The sequence below is a fragment of the Danio rerio genome, chromosome 6 (genome assembly GCF_049306965.1).
Source record: "Danio rerio strain Tuebingen ecotype United States chromosome 6, GRCz12tu, whole genome shotgun sequence".
Classification (NCBI taxonomy): domain Eukaryota; kingdom Metazoa; phylum Chordata; class Actinopteri; order Cypriniformes; family Danionidae; genus Danio; species Danio rerio.
Window position 1 is genome coordinate 62,077,501 of NC_133181.1, and position 7,500 is coordinate 62,085,000.

The 7,500-nt window shown below is 32.7% G+C and overlaps 1 protein-coding gene and 1 long non-coding RNA gene across 6 annotated transcripts in view; one reads left to right on the plus strand and one right to left on the minus strand.

Annotated features, from left to right (window-relative positions):
- The window catches only part of gli1 (GLI family zinc finger 1), an 86,845-nt gene extending 83,521 nt beyond the window's left edge, over positions 1 to 3,324 (minus strand). The window contains exon 1 of one of the 2 annotated variants that reach the window (XM_073952638.1): positions 2,946 to 3,324. The gene's annotated coding sequence lies outside the window, so the exon portion shown is untranslated. 2 annotated transcript variants of the gene reach the window in all.
- A 2,836-nt stretch (positions 3,325 to 6,160) lies between these two features.
- The window catches only part of LOC137495897 (uncharacterized), a 64,288-nt gene continuing 62,948 nt past the window's right edge, over positions 6,161 to 7,500 (plus strand). For all 4 annotated transcript variants that reach the window (XR_011015880.2, XR_012408328.1, XR_012408330.1 and 1 more), the window contains exon 1: positions 6,161 to 6,410. This is a non-coding gene — a long non-coding RNA (uncharacterized lncRNA). The remainder of the gene's footprint in view (positions 6,411 to 7,500) is intronic.

A 7,500-nucleotide genomic window follows, 5' to 3' on the forward strand; every position in this document is an offset into this window, starting at 1 on the left:
TGCTGGGTTAATTTTTTTAATTAAATGTATAGGGCTAAATTTATCCCATATGATTTTCTCCATGTATTACCCAATTTGGGTGTAACTAACCCAGCATTTTAAAGGGTATACTGTGCGTTTAAAATACAATTATAAACAGACGGACAGAAAGACAGACAGACAGACAGACAGACAGACAGACAGACAGAGATAGAGAGATAGATGGATGGATAGATAGATAGATAGATAGATAGATAGATAGATAGATAGATAGATAGATAGATAGATAGATAGATAGATAGATAGATAGATAGATAGATAGATAGATGACAGATAGATAGATAGATAGATAGATAGATAGATAGATAGATAGATAGATAGATAGATAGATAGATAGATAGATAGATAGATAGATAGATAGATAGATAGATAGATAGATAGAGATAGATAATTTATAGATAGATAGATAGATAGATAGATAGATAGATAGATAGATAGATAGATAGATAGATAGATAGATAGATAGATAGATAGATAGATAGATAGATAGATAGATAGATAGATAGATAGATAATTTATAGATAGATATAGCCTTTTTTTAGAGTGAAGTTTTAATATGGATTGTTACTATATATTTCATATATTTGTACAATTTCAGACACATATACAGTGTTTAACATACGGTAATATGACACGCAAAGCACCTTTTTTGCTCTTATTATCCCAACTCAATTTAAAACAAGCTGAAACATCACAATTCCTGAGATTTGTTTGGGACAACTTAATTCTTTTATGCTCAATCTACTTAAATCTGTAAAAACAATTATGTTAACTTAATCGATCTGTGGTGGGACAACATGAAGGAATGTGTGGAACCCTGAATTATTTGTTAACAGTGAGTTGGTGGTGTTTCCCTTTAAAGGCTTCAGGTCAGACACACACACATTTGGAAAAGATATTCGGCACTTCAAGCATTTCCCGTTACACGAAACAGCTGCTGAGAAACGGCCTGTGAAGAGCAGACTGACCTGCACAATAATCACCAACTATCAACGCAACAAAATACCACAACAACATATAAACACACCCATTATCAAAATTAACGTTTGTATCCACTTCTTAGTTAATATAGACAGTAATCTAGTAGTGTATTTAAACAAAACAGCTTTATTAAAGATATATTCATTAAAAAAGAGAGTTTAGTCAACAAACATCTTGAGGAATCAAATATAATAAAAATAAAAATAAATATAATTGTAAAAATAAAACTAAAATGTATATTTTTATGCTTATCTTGATTTTTTCATGCTTATTAAAAAAACATTTCACTTGATTTCCAGTCATATTAATTTTATATAAATGTTTGCACTGTGATCCTCACTGTTTTTGTTAGATTAGTTCATCAGATTTGTCTTTTCTACTGATTAATCTAATGTATCTGCCCAGATATATTACTGTAAATTAAAATACTGTAAAGAAGATTTGTGAGGACTCAACTCATCTGATCAGCACTGTATATAAACAAATGCAATAGATATGCATAATACACACATTTAGGCATGCAAACGAATATTTCCCAGTGCAGATTTTAGACTGTGTGTGTGTGTGTGTGTGTGTGTGTCTGCGGTGTATGAGCGCGAGACCACCAACACACACAGCAGAGCCCCGAGAGACCACCGACACACACACAGACACACACTCTCCCATAAACACCAATGCAACTGACTTTAAAACGGCACTCCAACTAATGCTTGGTTGTCGTAACAATCCAGCGTCGTGTAAAGTATGAACGAATACAACATTGGGTTATTTTTGTCAGTTTTATTCAAAGTATTTAACTCAACAGATGTTTGTATTTGACCCAACATTGGGCTACGACAACCAAGCATGTTTTTAAGAGTGAATTTGTACAGACACACACACAGTGATTGACGTTTGCGCTGGCAATTTAAACAATACTAGAAAATAAGCTGGGTTAATAATGGGTTAAACTTAATTCGCACTGAATTTAAATGTCACTTTGTAACCAAGCGGATCCGTTCGTCTATATTAGATTAAAACAACCCAACAAGCTTTATTAAACACTCTTGTTCTCAGCATTTACTCAAGAGACCCTCAGAGCCGAGTGTGTAATAGACACACATGTTTGGATTGTTAATCAATACGCAAACATTCCACTCGATTAACACTCCAGCACTGAAGATCCCATTCACACCAAACAGCTGATAAAACACACATTCTGCGCATTAAACGTGAGCTACGCACACTTTTAACCCAACGTTGGGTCAAGCACGCACCATTGAGTTCGTTTTTAAATTAAACACAGCTACAATACACTTTTCAAACCAATGTTTTGTTCATATTGACCCAACCATTGGGATAAAACAACCCAGCACTCTTAAGAATGCAAAGTGATCTTGTAAATGAGATTAAACTGGGATTTTAGAGAGAATATTTTAAAGTATTTATATTACTATTTAGACACAGGGTGGCTTTAATTAAACGTTGGGTCAAATGTGAACAAACCAAACTTTTGGGTTTAAAAGTTTAAGACATACTTTAGTTTTTTTAATTAACCCAACATTTGGGTTTGTGCATAAAGTTAAAGAAATCAGCATGTTAAATCCACCCAAAGTGTTATCAAGAAATGAATGTGAAGGGAATGAAGTGAATATTTTGTCGTTTTTTAGATTACAACTCTATTTCTTTAACTCAACATTGGGTCAAATATTCACGAAACCCAATTTTATTAATTTATTTTTAAGTTTTACACGTTTTCCACCCCACATTTTTAGCGTATTTTAGATTAATTCACAGACTCTGAGTTGTTTCAACTCAACGTCGGGTCAAATATGGGCAAACACACATTTATTTTACAGTTTACACTTGTTTAGACTTTTCAACCATGCGTTTTATTGTTAGAATTCACTTTCTAGCGAATATAAAATGAAATCCCAGCGCATTACCTTTGCAGACCCGCTCCAGTCTTCATCAGTGTGTGTGTGGCCTTACGGTGATCCCAAAAAACTCCACTTTTTTCCCTGGAAAACTTGCGGAGCTGAAAGCCGAGAGCGTCCCGATGGGGGTTCGAGAATTTCCAATAAAGCCCCTCTTTCTCCTCACACACACACACACACACACACACAGTCACACACACGCTCACACAGATGTTGTTAGAGGCGCTAAATGTGTGAATGAATCTTCTCCGCTGAATATTTCTCAGATGAAGACAAACTCCGCTGAAGTTTGGTGTAAAGTTGTGTTTTAGGGGAGAGTTTCCATATTGAGCTGCAGCGCGAGAATGCGAGTCCTCCTCCTCCTCCTTGCAGACTCCTGGACCACCCCGAAACAGGAAGTCCACTTTTTGTTTTTCTTGAAGGGGAAGAAAAAAAAGAGAGAGAAAGCCCTGCTGGACAGCGTCATTCCTGCAGCATCTCTACTCTAAAACTTTCATTATGATGAAGAGGAAGATGATGTAACTAATAATAATACTAATAAATAATAATAATAATTTAATTGAAATTGTATTAATAAAAAACAAATAATGATAACCGAATTAAAATAATAATAATAATAATAATAATAATTGGCCTAGATTTGAAGTTGCAAATTGAATTAATAATATTATTTAAAAAAATAATAATAATAATTATTATTATTATTATTATTATTGCAATTGATAATAACAACAACAACAACAATAATAATAAATAATAATAATAATAATAATAGGCCTAGATTTGAAGTTGCAATTTAATTAATAATAATAATAATAATAATAATAATAATAATAATAATAATGATAATAATGATAATAGTAATAATAGCAATCGAATAATTTATGATAATAATAATAATAATGATAATAATGATAATAATAATAATAGCAATCGAATAATTTATAATAATAATAATAATAATAATAATAATAATAATAATAATAATTGAAATCAAAATAATCAAAAAAATAATTTAAATTGAATAAATGAATATTAAAAATGCAGGGTTGTTTTAACTATAAAATTTAGCCAAACATGCACGCAATTTATATTGAATTAAAAAAACAAAACTAAACGTTGGCTTTTGCATATTTGATCCACCCAGTATTTTTTTAGGATGTTAATAATAAGGATAAATGTACTCGCATAAAAATGTTTTACAGAAATTTATAAAATAATCATTTATAGTAGTCACTACAGTGTGTTTGAACCAAACAAATGAACCAACAACATAGTTACCTACCCTGAGTTTACTGTAGGGTGTGTAGAACTCTACTATACGGAGAGATTTGTGTGAAAAGGCCAAATTAATCCATGTTTTGGCTAATTTTTTGTTGCATTTACATTGTTTTGACCAGCAGGTGTCACTAGCATGTTATGTTCTGAACATTTTGAAATTCTTCTTTAAATAGCTTAATTTTCCCACCGCTACCTTAAACCACCAGTAAGTGGCGACAAGTGCATTTATTAATTTATGCATTTGTACATTTACTAAAAAATACATTCATAACAGCTGATACATTAAAAAGTAATGCAATGAATAATCCTTAATCACAGACTTTTAAAATAGGAATAATATTTATATTTGCCTTCAATTGGAAAAGTTGTGAACAAATATTTTGTATAGTATGAATATAGTCGGGATAAACTTAAATCTATGTGAACTGGAGTCTTTTATTTCAATATTTTAATGTTAGTCCATTTAAAAAAAGAATATTGAGTAGGGGGCAGGGCTTTCTTTGTGCTTAACTAATGGTAAGAGGGGCGTGGCTTAGAGTATTGTGGCTGAAGTGTCAAACTGACATCATCAGAGTAGAGGCCAATCCAAACGCAGAAAAGGTTTCTGATGAAGATTACCAAAACGAACAGAATTGATCGTTCACCTAAAGAATAAAAATATGTGCTAGCAAATTAAACATTGTAAATTGATTTTAGCTTGCACAGATTAATTGTTCACCTAGAATAAATGCACTTGCAATATTAAGTATATTAAATATTGAAAATTTTATTTTTAATGTTATTAAATAAACATTGGAAATAATTAATTTCACACAGACTTTAAATAGGTAATACCTTTTACTGTGAGTAGAACTTGGGAAAATAACATGTGGGTTTGGGACCCTCAAATTAATTTTGACAGCAGTATGATCAGGTTGTATCAAAACATCTGAGTGATCATTCATTCATTCCTTCATTCATTCATTTTCTTTTCAGCTTAGTCTCTTTATTAATCTGGGGTCGCCACAGTGGAATGAACCGCCAACTTATCCAGCATGCTTTTTACATAGCGGATTCCCTTCCAGCTGCAACCCATCTCTGGGAAACATCCACACACACACTCATTTACACTCATACACTACAGACAATTTAGCCTACCCAATTCACCTGTACCGCACCCGGAGAAGACCTATGCAAACGCAGACATAGAAATGCCAACTGACCCAGCCGAGGCTCGAACTAGTGAGTTTCTCACTGTGAGGCGACAGCACTACCTACTGCGCCACTGCGTCGCCTAATCCAGGTGATCAATAAAACAAAATTTGTCTCATAATACAGTCCTTGTCTAATGCATGTATGCCTCTTTCCCTCATTTCCGTCTCTCTCCATCAGTAGTTCGACCCCTTACTAGTCTGCATTCAGTGCTGCTGAATGAGCACTAGATGGTCTGCAGGGTTTGTTGTCGACTGATAAGGGCTGAAAGCACAGACTGAGCTCAGTGTGTCCGGTTACAGGTGTTTTGCTGTAATCCACTAACAAAGGCTGACCTTAAGCAAGGCTATCGGCATTTAGCCAAAGTTTTAAGTTAACTAACATTAAGCTCCACACAAACCAAAAACAACATGCTTCTCCTGCTGTTTGTCTGAGGGTAGTATTGCAAATGATCATCTAGAAGTGCAAGTGATGAAGTCCAAAACATGGCTAAGCAAAGATGTAGAGCATGTAGGCTAAATGTATAAAAACCAACCAAGAAAACGTATTATATCTTGCATTAATATCATTTGTGCAAGTGAAATTTAATTTCTAATAGGCTATACACAGCCTACATTCATACTGTTTTAGTAGATTATTTTTACTATTATTTCCGGCCTTAAATTAAATTTTACTTTAGTTTTACTATAGTATCTGAACACTGCTATTTCTAATAATCAACCTTGTCGTTTTGGAGGGAGAGAGTACAGCGCATGCGCATGTTTAAAATTTACCGTTAAACCGCCATTTTACATATTATGGTAAGTCGCGTTATTGATTTACTCACGGGCGACAACACTTCGTCCTATTAATTGGTACTTTAGCGTCGGTTCGTTATCAAGAGCGACCGTCAAACGTTATACTTTATTGCGTTCTTGTGGTTTTATCATGATGATGACAGTATTTCCACATGCAGCCACGTGACATTTTCAGGAGCTCAAGAAAACAGAAGGCAGCATAAAGGTTTGTGATTTTTAGTGATAAAATACTTAATTCTTTGAACCCACTGAGGGAAATCCATCCGTAAATAGATTCCTCACAATGTATGTGTTGACTTAAGACGTCTGAATGTCATTATAAAATAAATCACAGTCTATTTCATGTGTATCTTCTATTGTATTCATTTATGCATGTAATTTGTTCATTACACTGAAATATTCTTGCTGGATATTTTGGCTGATTGTTTGAAATTAACTTTCTTGAGTTTTCAAGAATTTAGTTTATTTATTTTAACAACTTCATTGTTTTATGTTCAGTCCACTCAAATTTGTTAAACCAGTTAAGTTAACCTAATCAATTTGTGTTGGGACAACATGGAGGAATTATGTGAAACTCAGCATTTTTGTACTTTGTATAATAATTTAAAAACATTACATTAATAAATGCATTATGCAAAATGATCACAATGTAAAATTATGAATCCTTTTCAAATATTGATAAATCATTATACACTCTTATTAGAAAAAATGGTACCATGTTGTACCAAAGAAGGTGCAAACCCTTGTCACTGGGGCAGTACCTTTTTATAGAGCAGAATTGTACTTTAAGACAAAGAAACGTATACCAAAGAAATGTACACCATTGCAGTTTGTATCTTTAAGGACATGATCTGTACCATGAGAAACCAAATACATTTAGTTTTTAAAACCTGCAGATACATTATTGTTCCTTCATCAAAGGTACAAATCTGATCCATTAAGATACGACTAGAGTGACAAGACACTTTTGTACCTTCTCAGTGTCAAATGTGTTTCTTCAAGAACTGTTCAAAGGCATTTTATATAAGTCAATTTATTTAAATATAAAACATCAAATGCATTTTAAACTGTTTTTAAAATAGGTTTTTTTGTGTTTAAATGCAGTTTTTCCATTTACAATAAAGAATAAAAACACTTTAACATCAATCAAAAGATGTTTTAGCTAAATATTTCACAACACTTTTCACTACAATGTTACAGAAACATGTTCTCGCATCTACAATAAAACACTTTTTTTCCTCCAATTTTCACACATTACCTTTGTAAACACTTAATAGTTAATTTAATTTACTTCA